Here is a 10,296-nt window from a genome sequence, read left to right on the forward strand (position 1 = left end):
GCTCAGAATCGAGAGGGTCGCAAAGCAGATACGCCGGATTCATCCCGAACATCCCATTGAGAAGCTCAATAAAATGAGTACATGAGCGGAAATCCCCTCCGAATGCACTCCACAGCTTACTGGCAAGAGAGAGAGAGAGTCTCCAGACAAGAGGGAGATATGGAGCCTGATTTTAGCTGTTTCGGTGGTGTAAGAGGAGGGAAAGAAACTCATATTTACCCACGCTTCGTACGAAAACGCTCCACTCTGCCATATCGCCGGAAAAGCGAGCCGGGAATTCCATAAGACTCGCAGGGGGGGGCGTGGCGCGGCCGTGCTTGCACGTTCCCAAACCGGCGAGGATGAATCGGCTGCGTGCTTCTGGGTGTTTCCAGAGGCGGAGCTTGGCCGTCGCTTCATCGTGGCACAGCGAATCCTCCATCTGAGGTTTCGATCGCGCTGGGACCACGGCAGCAACCCGATAAATTTTTTATTTATTTTTTTCCCTCAATCCCTTTCAGGAGGTTCGTTATTCTGTCAGGGTGCGAGAGAAACGGGAGGCGGAAGCCGGAGTACAGCTCGCTCGGGTTTTATTGACCAGAGTGAGGGAGAGAGATAAACACAAGCACCCAAGCACACGCGCTCGCGCACAAACACACACACAAGTCCTTGAGAGAGTCCGAGGTGCGCATGGGGAGAAGCGTAGCTGATCCGAAATGCGCGGGGAGGAGAAACACAGCCGGTACCGGATGTTAGAGTCGGAACGGAACGGAACGGAACCCGTAGAGTACTGCATGCAACTTTGAAACCATGCAGCAGTACGTAGCGTCTAACACATTCAATAACGAATGGGGAGTGGGATTGAATGGAGAGCTTATATAGAAGCAGGGTGGAGTGATGAGGAGCTTCAGGTGTGCGTGATTATGCCTGGAGTTCCAGAGAGAGTGGAGGCATGATTGATTATGAGCTCCAGGTGTGCGTGGTTAAACCTGGAGCTCTAGGGAGAGCGGAGGCATAGAGAGCCACCAAAGGGGGCGTGGCAGGTGGATCCCTGACATTGTGGGTGTGTGTGTTTAGGGGGTTGGTTGAAAATGTGAAATGTTTTTCCTGTGCACAACACAATTATAGATTGACATAAAGTTACATAAAAACCTGAAGTCAGAAAAAGCTCCTTTTGTAATGTCCTTTATTTACTGCTGTATGTAATCATGACTAAACATTGTCTCATAAACTTGAACATCATTTGTCTAGAACTGTATGAACTACTCAAACAAATCACTTTTTACTTTTTATTATATTGTTTTACACTTTTAGAATATAGTTTAAATTTTGTGCTTGTCAGTGTGCAACTGGACTTTCAATTAAATATTTAACACATTTAGTCCGTGTATCAGGACACTTCTGTAAAAAAAATAATTATCATTTATTAGACACAAGTTCTTTAACCTGTACTGATGATGTGTATATTTTGGTTGTGGTGTGTATTTATAAATCTTCTGCAGTATACATACCTTTATGACATCAAAACTCCAGGCACAGTCCACCAGATCTTCACTAACTTCTGTCTTACACACAAGACAATCAATCAACAGCTTTTTAAAATAAAAAATGATGGATTTTTGGTTAGGAAACATTTTGAGAATTTGAAATGTTAGAAAATATCCTTGACAGTAGAATGCCTAATAAGTATGTTGATTTAATTTAATTTGCTTTGTCAGAGTCAAAAGGCTGAAGAAAGAAATTTAAAAAGCTGAAAGTCTATAAGGACATAAAGTAACACACACCGCTTTATTGAATCCTGTAGTACAGTTCCTGACAAAAGTCTTGTCGCTTATCTATTTTGTAGAAACACCTGCTATTAACCTGACTTTTAATTAATCAATTGGTGTTAGAAAAGTTCTAACTATCCCGTTCTGTTCTCATATGAAAAGCTAAAACCCTCCCAAATGATGTGTAATGCACTGAAATAAATTAGTTTCACTGAAAAAAGATTTATCATGTAATCAAGACAGAAAGGTCACATTTTGGCAAGACAAAAGTTCTATATACAGAAATAATCCTATACAGAAATTGAACAAATTTACTGCAAATACAAAAATATGTCAGCAAAATAAGTAGTGGTGCTGTAAGATCCAAATTTAATATCTTGTATGACTTCCATGAGCTTGAAGGACTGCATCCATGCGGTTTGGCAAGGATTCATACAATTTATTGATGAAGTCATCAGGAATAGCAAAAATTGAGGCCTCCCAGAGTTTATCAATATTCTTTGGTTTCGTCTTCCATGCTTCCTCTTTCGTCCTACCCTACATATGCTCAATGATGTTTATGTCCGGTGACTGGGCTGGCCAATCCTGGAGCATCTTGATCTTCTTCGCCTTGAGGAACTTTGATGTAGAAATGGAAGTATGCGATGGAGCACCATCCTGCTGCAGAAGTTGGCCTCTTTTATGGTTGGCAATATAAGAGGTAGATAAGATTTCTTGGTATTTTAGACTATTGATGTTGCCTTCCACCCTGCAGATCTCTCACACACCCCCATACTGGATGTAACCCCAGACTATGATTTTTCCGCCACCAAACTTCACTGTTTTCTGGGTGAATCTCGGATCCATGCGAGCTCCAGTAGGTCTCCTGCAATATTTGCGGTGACTGTGGTGTAATTCAACAGAAGATTCATCTGAAAAATCCACCTTCTGCCACTTTTCCAGCGTCCATCCTTTTAGCAGGCTGTGGCAAAGGCCACATGGTTTTTTAATTGTCTTTAGTTTAGTGCTGGCTTCTGGGCACTGATTTGACCATGGAGGCCATTTCGAGACAGAATCCGACAAACTGTTCTGGTTGACACAGGGGCTTCAGCTGAACAGGTCTCGTGGAGCTCTGCTGCAGTGGAAAATGGGCTGGCCTTGGATTTTCAAGCAAACAAACGGTCCTCTCGAGCAGTTGTCTTGCAGGGTCTGCCTGACCTGGGCTTGTCAAAAACGTCTCCAGTCTCTTCAAATCTTTTTTTTTATTCTCTGTACTTGATGCTGAGATACACTGAAGGTGTCGGCCACATCAGCAGTGGATCTGGTCTTCAGCCTCTTGATAATCAAAACTTTATTCTCAAGGGTGAATTTTAGGCATGTTTGCAGAGGTCTACTTGCAGTTGATATGAAGGTCTAGTGTACTGGGGTTCTTTTTATACACACCTGAGACCTAATTGATCCATTATTAGTCACAGGTGAAGCTCATATGATAAGACAACAACACTTGTCTTTGCAAAAATTTACTCAATGGGCTTTACCAAGCTGTGAATATTAGAATACTTTTTGACAGTTTCGTTTTGCACTGAAACATTATTACAAAAGCTGTTGGGATTAAAATGAGCCATTTCTTGTATCTATATCTATATATTCTATATCTATATTCTTGTATCTTGTATCTATATTGACAAAACATACCTTCGGTTTTCCTTTGATTGAAAGAAAAGCAACATGAAAACCTGATCCAAAGTTTTCGTTTGCCTTTTTCAGAGCCTTGTCTAAGTGTTCGTAAATTATCAGACAAACTTCTGTAGTTATCAAATGTCTGAGCAGAAACCAGCAGAGTTAAGGCTGCAAGAAGCAAAATCTTTAGAGTACCATCCATGTTGTGCAGGACAACCCAGCTGTGTGTCGTGGATCAAGTCTATTATATATCTGAACTTCTGACAGGAAAAACACACACCAAGGCACTCATTTGGTCAGACTGTCAACATTTCATACATTTGTATTTAGAGCACAGTTCAAAAGAGAAACGCCTGAAATAGTTTTTGGTTTTTTGGATTGTTAAACACCACAGAACCAAGAAACAGATAACAGATAAAGATCAAGAAAAATAGATTTAACCTTACATAAAGCCAAAAACCCACAGCTGTAGTCTATTACTGAAAATAATTCCTGTGGTAATAATGTTATCTGTGATAAACAATGACACAAAATGGCTAGATATGTATTACTCTACCCAACAACAGATAGAAATGTATAGTTATTACCGTTCTGGTAATAGCACTGTGATAGAATTCAAAATTCTAAATATATATATAAGAGGCAAAATTTTACTTGAACGCAACACACATTAACAATGCACTTTCTTTACTCAGAAATATAAAAAAAAGTTAATCACTAAACATTTGTTTAACTGATGCGCCAAGTTTTAAATCAAGCACCAAAATCCGGCATGGTGCAACACATCCGGCATTTAAAACCGTCCGTGTGGAAACATAATTATAAAATATTTTAACAAGCTTCCCTGTCATCTAAAAATGTCAACAATAATGTAAAACTTGTCTGTTTGAGCAACTGGCTCAGTGCAAAGAAAAGATGTAATGGGAACCTGTGTTTTTTCCATGTGTTCTTTTTTCCATGTGTTTAATAGACATGAGCAAGGTCTTTGAAAAACATGTCTACCATCTTTGAAACATGTCTTTGTTCTTCATGATCTGTTCTTCGAATGGTTTTAGTAATAATAAACACACATTTGCATAAAGCATCTGTTGGGTAAGGGGCCACTTTTAATCGAACATTGTGGTAAAAACAAGCAGATTACAGAGAGAAGTGTAGAACCTTGCTAGATACATATGATTTTCTTACTCAGTGAATGTCAAATTTGTGGCACAGATCTTGTGCTGCAACAAAATGCATATGTTAAAGACTAATTAGTTTATTTTGTTATCAGATACTGGTTGTTGAATGTCCATGTGCAGCTCTACAGTCAATATAAGTGGTTAATATCGATACAGAAGAGAAATACTTTGTCAGTGAATAAAGTCAGATCCAAGTGTACTGTAGGTTCATTCTTATTAGGTGAACAATCATGAACAAGAGATTATTTGTTTGTGTGTGTGTGTATGTGTGTGTGTGTGTGTGTGTGTGTGTGTTTTGGGGCTGGGGGGATTTTTGGCCACCACACAATTATAAGTCGAGATAAAGTAAAAGCAAAACCTAACTTCAGATGATGCTCTGTAATGTGCTTTATTAAATGCTGTGTGTCTCAAAAAGCTAAAGTTTGCCTAGAACATTATAAAATACTCAGGCACTGAACATCAATTCTGCATGTAAGCAAATCACTTTTCACTTATATATGTAGTGTTTTACAGTTTTAAAATATAGTTTAGAATTTGTGCTGTTGAGACACATGCAACTTTACAAACATCCGATACATCCAATCTCCTTATCATCATCGGATTTCTGAAAGGCAACAAATTGTCCAATACGATATTTATCACATTTTCCTCGTGTTACTGCTGATACCTGTAAAAGAAACAATTATTATTTAATAGTCACCAGAGGTGGGAAGTAACGAGCTACAAATACTTAATTACTGTACTTAAATAGATTTTTCTGGTATCAGTACTTTACTTCACTATTTAACTTTTAACTTTTTACTTTAACTCATTACATTTTGACTCAAATATCTGTATTTTCTACTTTCTACATTTTCAAACCAGGCTCATTACTTTAGTTTTAATCTATTTTGTTAAATGTCAATATTTTTTCCTCTCTCTGTTTCTTGTCATTGCACAGCTTTAATCTACCACTGCTGTATCATTTGCTGGCTCGCACACACCAGAGACACAGTTTATGAAGCAAACAACAAGCAAGACAGAAGGCAACAAGAAGTATGGGGTTAACGTGAATGAGGGAGTCAGTGATGTAAACATTCCTGAGAACAGAGACATTCTTGATCACCTGATCATCATTATCTTTTCTCTACTTGTGTTCTATATGGTGGTTGTTCAGTCTGGATACATTCAATAGGTAACAAAAATTGTATTATTTCATATTACTGTATTAATATGATGTGAGGATCAGTCACCAGTATGAAACTTAAACAGGTAGTAGTAATGACTACTTTTTTACTTAAGTACATTCCCAAACTTCTTTACTTTAACTTGAGTATAAAAAAGTGTAATCAGAACTTTTAAAAGAGTCTGTTAAAACATAAGTATCTGTACTTCTACTTGTTTGAAGGATGTTTGTACTTTTGCCATCTCTGATAGTCACATAATTTCTGTAACAGTTATTGATGATGTGTATAGTTTGGTTGTGGTGTGTATTTCTAAATATGCTGCAGTATACTTATATTTATTACCTGAAAAGCCCTGGCACAGTCCACCAGTTCTTCACCATCTTGTGTCTTACACACAACACAATCAATCATCGGCTGTGTAAAATAAAAAGTGATGGATTTTTGGTTAGCTTATTTTTGAGAGTTTGTAATGTTACAAACTGTACAGGATTGCAGAGTGTCTACGGTTTAAAATATATTGGTTCATAAAGAAATTACTTTTGTTAGAGTCAAAAGATTAAGAATTGATATAACGAGCGTATAACAATATAAAGTAATACACACTGTTTTATTTTTTCGTGTAGTACATTCATCTCGGTGCTCATATGCATTATCTGAAGTCTTCTTGCACGTTGTGACTTGCAGAAGGATGTTTACATACAGTTTTTTATCCAGCTGTGAACAAAGTGAAAAAGAAAATATAGTAAAAGGGGTAAACAGAAACTAGCTGTACATGTAATTTTTGAAAGAGTTTATTTACTAAATATTATTTGAACTGATCCCAACCCAGCCATTATGGATGCACAAGCCAGTGCACTCTTAGTGCCGGTCCCAAGTCCGGGTAAATGGGAAGGGTTGCGTTAGGAAGGGCATCCAGCGTAAAAACATGTGCGGATCACAAATGAGAATTTCATACCGGATCGGTCGAGGCCCGGGTTAACAACGACCGCCACAGGTATCGTTAGCCGGCAAGGTACCTGTGGAAATTGGGCTACTGTTGGCCGAAGGAGGAGAAGGAGAGGAGGAAGACGTCTACAGAGACGGCAGGGAAAGGAGCAGTGTAGGAGAGTGGAGGTTCGGGTTGGTACTTAAAATGTTGGTACTATGACGGGTAAAGGGAGAGAGGTAGCTGATGTGATGGAGAGGAGAAAGGTAGATATGCTGTGTGTTCAGGAGACCAAGTGGAAAGGGAGTAAGGCCAGGAACATTGGAGGTGGATTTAAACTGTTTTATTATGGTGTGGATGGAAAGAGAAATGGTGTAGGGGTGATTCTGAAGAAAGAGTACAGTAAGAGTCTAGTGGAGGTGAAGAGAGTTTCTTCTTTGATAGGGTGATGATCGTGAAGCTGGAAGTTGAAGGGATGATGATAAATGTCATCAGTGCCTATGCTCCACAAGTTGGCTGTGAGATGGAGGAGAAGGAAAAATTCTGGAGTGAATTAGATGAAGTGGTGGACGGTGTACCTAGGAAAGAACGATTGGTGATTGGGGCAGACTTTAATGGGCATGTAGGTGAAGGGAACAGAGGTGATGAGGAGGTGATGGGTAGGTATGGTTTCAAGGAGAGGAATGTGGAAGGGCAGATGGTGGTAGATTTTGCTAAAAGGATGGAAATGGCAGTGGTGAACACTAATTTTAAGAAGAAGGAGGATCATAGGGTGATGTATAAGAGTGGAGGAAGGTGCACACAGGTGGACTATGTGCTATGCAGGAGATGCAACCTGAAGGAGATTGGAGACTGTAAGGTGTTGGCAGGGGACAGTGTAGCTAGACAGCATCGGATGGTGGTCTGTAGAATGGTTTTGGAGGTGAAGAAGAAGAGAATGAGAGTGTAGACTGAAAGAAGAATAAGATGGTGGAAACTTAAGGAGGAAGAGTGTAGTGTGAGGTTCAGGGAAGAGGTCAGACAGGGGCTTAGTGGTGGTGAAGAGGTGTTGGATGATTGGGCAACTACTGCAGGAGTGATGAGGGAGGCAGCTAGAAAAGTACTTGGTGTGATATCTGGAAATAGAAAGCAAGACAAGGAGACGTGGTGGTGGAATGAGGAAGTGCAGGAGAGCATAAGGAGAAAGAGGTTGGCAAAACAGAAGTGGGATAGACAGAGTGATGAGAAAAGTAGGCAGGAGTACAAGGAGATGCGGCAGCAGGTAAAAAGGGATGTGGCGAAAGCCAAGGAAAAGGCATAGGAAGAGCTGTACGAGAGGTTGGACACTAAGGAAGGAGAAAAGGATTTATACTGATTGGGCAGGCAGAGGGAGCGAGCTGGGAAGGATGTACTGCAAGTTAGAGCAATAAAGGATGAAGAGGGAAATGTGTTGACTAGTGAGGAGAGTGTGTTGAGAAGGTGGAGGGAGTATTTTGAGCAGCTGATGAATGAGGAAAATCAGAGAGAGAGAAGGTTGGACGATGTGGAGTTGGTGAAGCAGGATGTAGATAGGATTAGTAAGGAGGAAGTAAGAGCAGCAATTAAGAGGATGAAGAGTGGAAAGTCGGTTGGACCAGATGACATACCGGTAGAAGTGTGGAGATGTTTAGGAGAGATGACAGTGGAGTTTTTGACCAGATTGTTTAACAGGATTTTGGAAGGTGAGAAGATGCCTGAGGAATGGAGAAGAAGTGTGCTGGTACCGATCTTTAAGCATAAAGGAGAATTACAGGGGAATTAAGTTGATTAGTCACACCATGAAGTTATGGGAAAGAGTAGTGGAAGCCAGGCTGAGAGAAGAGGTGACCATCTGTGAGCAACAGTATGGTTTCATGCCGAGGAAGAGCACCACAGATGACTTATTTGCTTTGAGGATGTTGATGGAGAAGTATAGAGAAGGAATTGCATTGTGTATTTGTGGATTTAGAGAAAGCGTACAACAGTGTGCCAAGAGATGAGTTGTGGTATTGTATGAGGAAGTCAGGTGTGTCAGAGAAGTATGTGAGGGTGGTGCAGGACATGTATGAGGACAGTGTGACGGCAGTAAAGTGTGCAGTAGGTACGACAGACTGGTTCAGGGTGAAGGTTGGACTGCATCAAGGATCAGCCCTGAGCCCTTTCCTGTTTGCAGTGGTGATGGACAGGTTGACGGATGAGGTCAGACAGGAGTCTCCCTGGACTATGATGTTTGCGGATGATATTGTGATTTGTGGTGAGAGTAGGGAGCAGGTTGAGAAGAGCCTGGAGAGGTCGAGATATGCGCTGGAGAGAAGGGGAATAAGTCAGTAGGAGTAAGACCGAGTACATGTGTGTGAATGAGAGGGAGGACATTGGAGTGATGCGGTTGCAGGGAGAAGAGATGGTGAAGGTAGAGAAGTTCAGGTACCTGGGGTTAACAGTGCAAAGATTTACTTTAACAGCAAAAAAAAGTCTTTTTGTTTGAAAAGTTTGTAAATAAGTTAAATTTACTATACAAAGTGAAATTGGGTGAAAGTAGAGATCATCCTAATAAGCATTCAAGCATAATCTTTAATTATATTTTGTATCATCAATATTTTAAAACAATCAAAATTTTTTGATAAACTTTGATATTTTTGTACTATACGAAACACACCAACCAACCCCACCACACACACACACAAACAAACATACACACACACACACACACACACACACACACACACATATTGTTTGTATCAACTGCAGCAAAAAAAAAGTGCATTTTGTAAATTAGAGGAACCATGCCAACTTTAATGCTAAAATAATAGTTGGTATAATACAAGGCATCAGTCAAGTTTGATTACTGGCCCTTCATAGGAAAGGGTTTGTGTACCACCAATGGTCAACACAAACAAGCTACAAAGCAAAAACTGTGCAAAATATTTTTTACATGATGAGGCCAAACAAAAATGTGTATATATATATATATATATATATACATATATATATATATATATATATATATATATATATATATATATATATATATATATATATATATATATAACTTGTTTAAATAACTGAACATATTGTTTTCTAAATGTTATTTTAAAGTAAACCCCTTTAAAAATATAGATAAAACATACCTTCACTGGTACTTTGATTGAATGAAAAGCAACATGATAACCAGATCCAAAGTTTTCGTTCGCCTTTTTTAGAGCCTTGTCTATATGTGTTCGTAAATTATCAGGAAAACTTCTGTAGTTATTAAAAGTCTGAGCAGAAACCAGCAGAGTCAGGGCTGCCAGAAGCAAAATCTTTAGAGTACCATCCATGTTGTTCAGGACAACTGAGCTGTGTGGTGAAGACCAAAACTATTCTCTGAACTCCTGTCAGGAAAAACACACACACACACATATACACTCGAGGCACTCCAACTGTGATTGGCGAGTTGTTCAGGTCGTCAGAGTTTCACACTTTAGTACTCAGAGCACAGTTCAAAAAGAGAAAAACCTGAAATGCTGGGGAAGCTGTTAGTGTGAACTTGTTCCTTCTATTTGTCTAACTCTTACATTTTTTTTTTTTATCAGAAATTATTTTGTCATTTGTCACAAATAAGCAAAAGAACCAAGAAACAGTAG

The 10,296-nt window shown here is 39.5% G+C and overlaps 2 long non-coding RNA genes across 2 annotated transcripts; one reads left to right on the forward strand and one right to left on the reverse strand.

Moving 5' to 3' along the window:
- Positions 1-4,227: 4,227 nt before the first annotated feature.
- On the forward strand, positions 4,228-5,100 carry LOC310726388. Its single transcript, XR_014533711.1, has 2 exons — positions 4,228-4,601; positions 5,016-5,100. It is a non-coding gene; the product is annotated as an uncharacterized lncRNA (long non-coding RNA).
- On the reverse strand, positions 4,494-10,068 carry LOC310726383. Its single transcript, XR_014533706.1, has 4 exons — positions 9,802-10,068; positions 6,355-6,465; positions 6,094-6,165; positions 4,494-5,252 (listed from the first exon to the last, which is right to left on the reverse strand). It is a non-coding gene; the product is annotated as an uncharacterized lncRNA (long non-coding RNA).
- Positions 10,069-10,296: the final 228 nt, after the last annotated feature.

The sequence above is a fragment of the Silurus aristotelis genome, assembly GCF_946808225.1.
Source record: "Silurus aristotelis genome assembly, chromosome: 5".
Lineage (NCBI taxonomy): Eukaryota > Metazoa > Chordata > Actinopteri > Siluriformes > Siluridae > Silurus > Silurus aristotelis.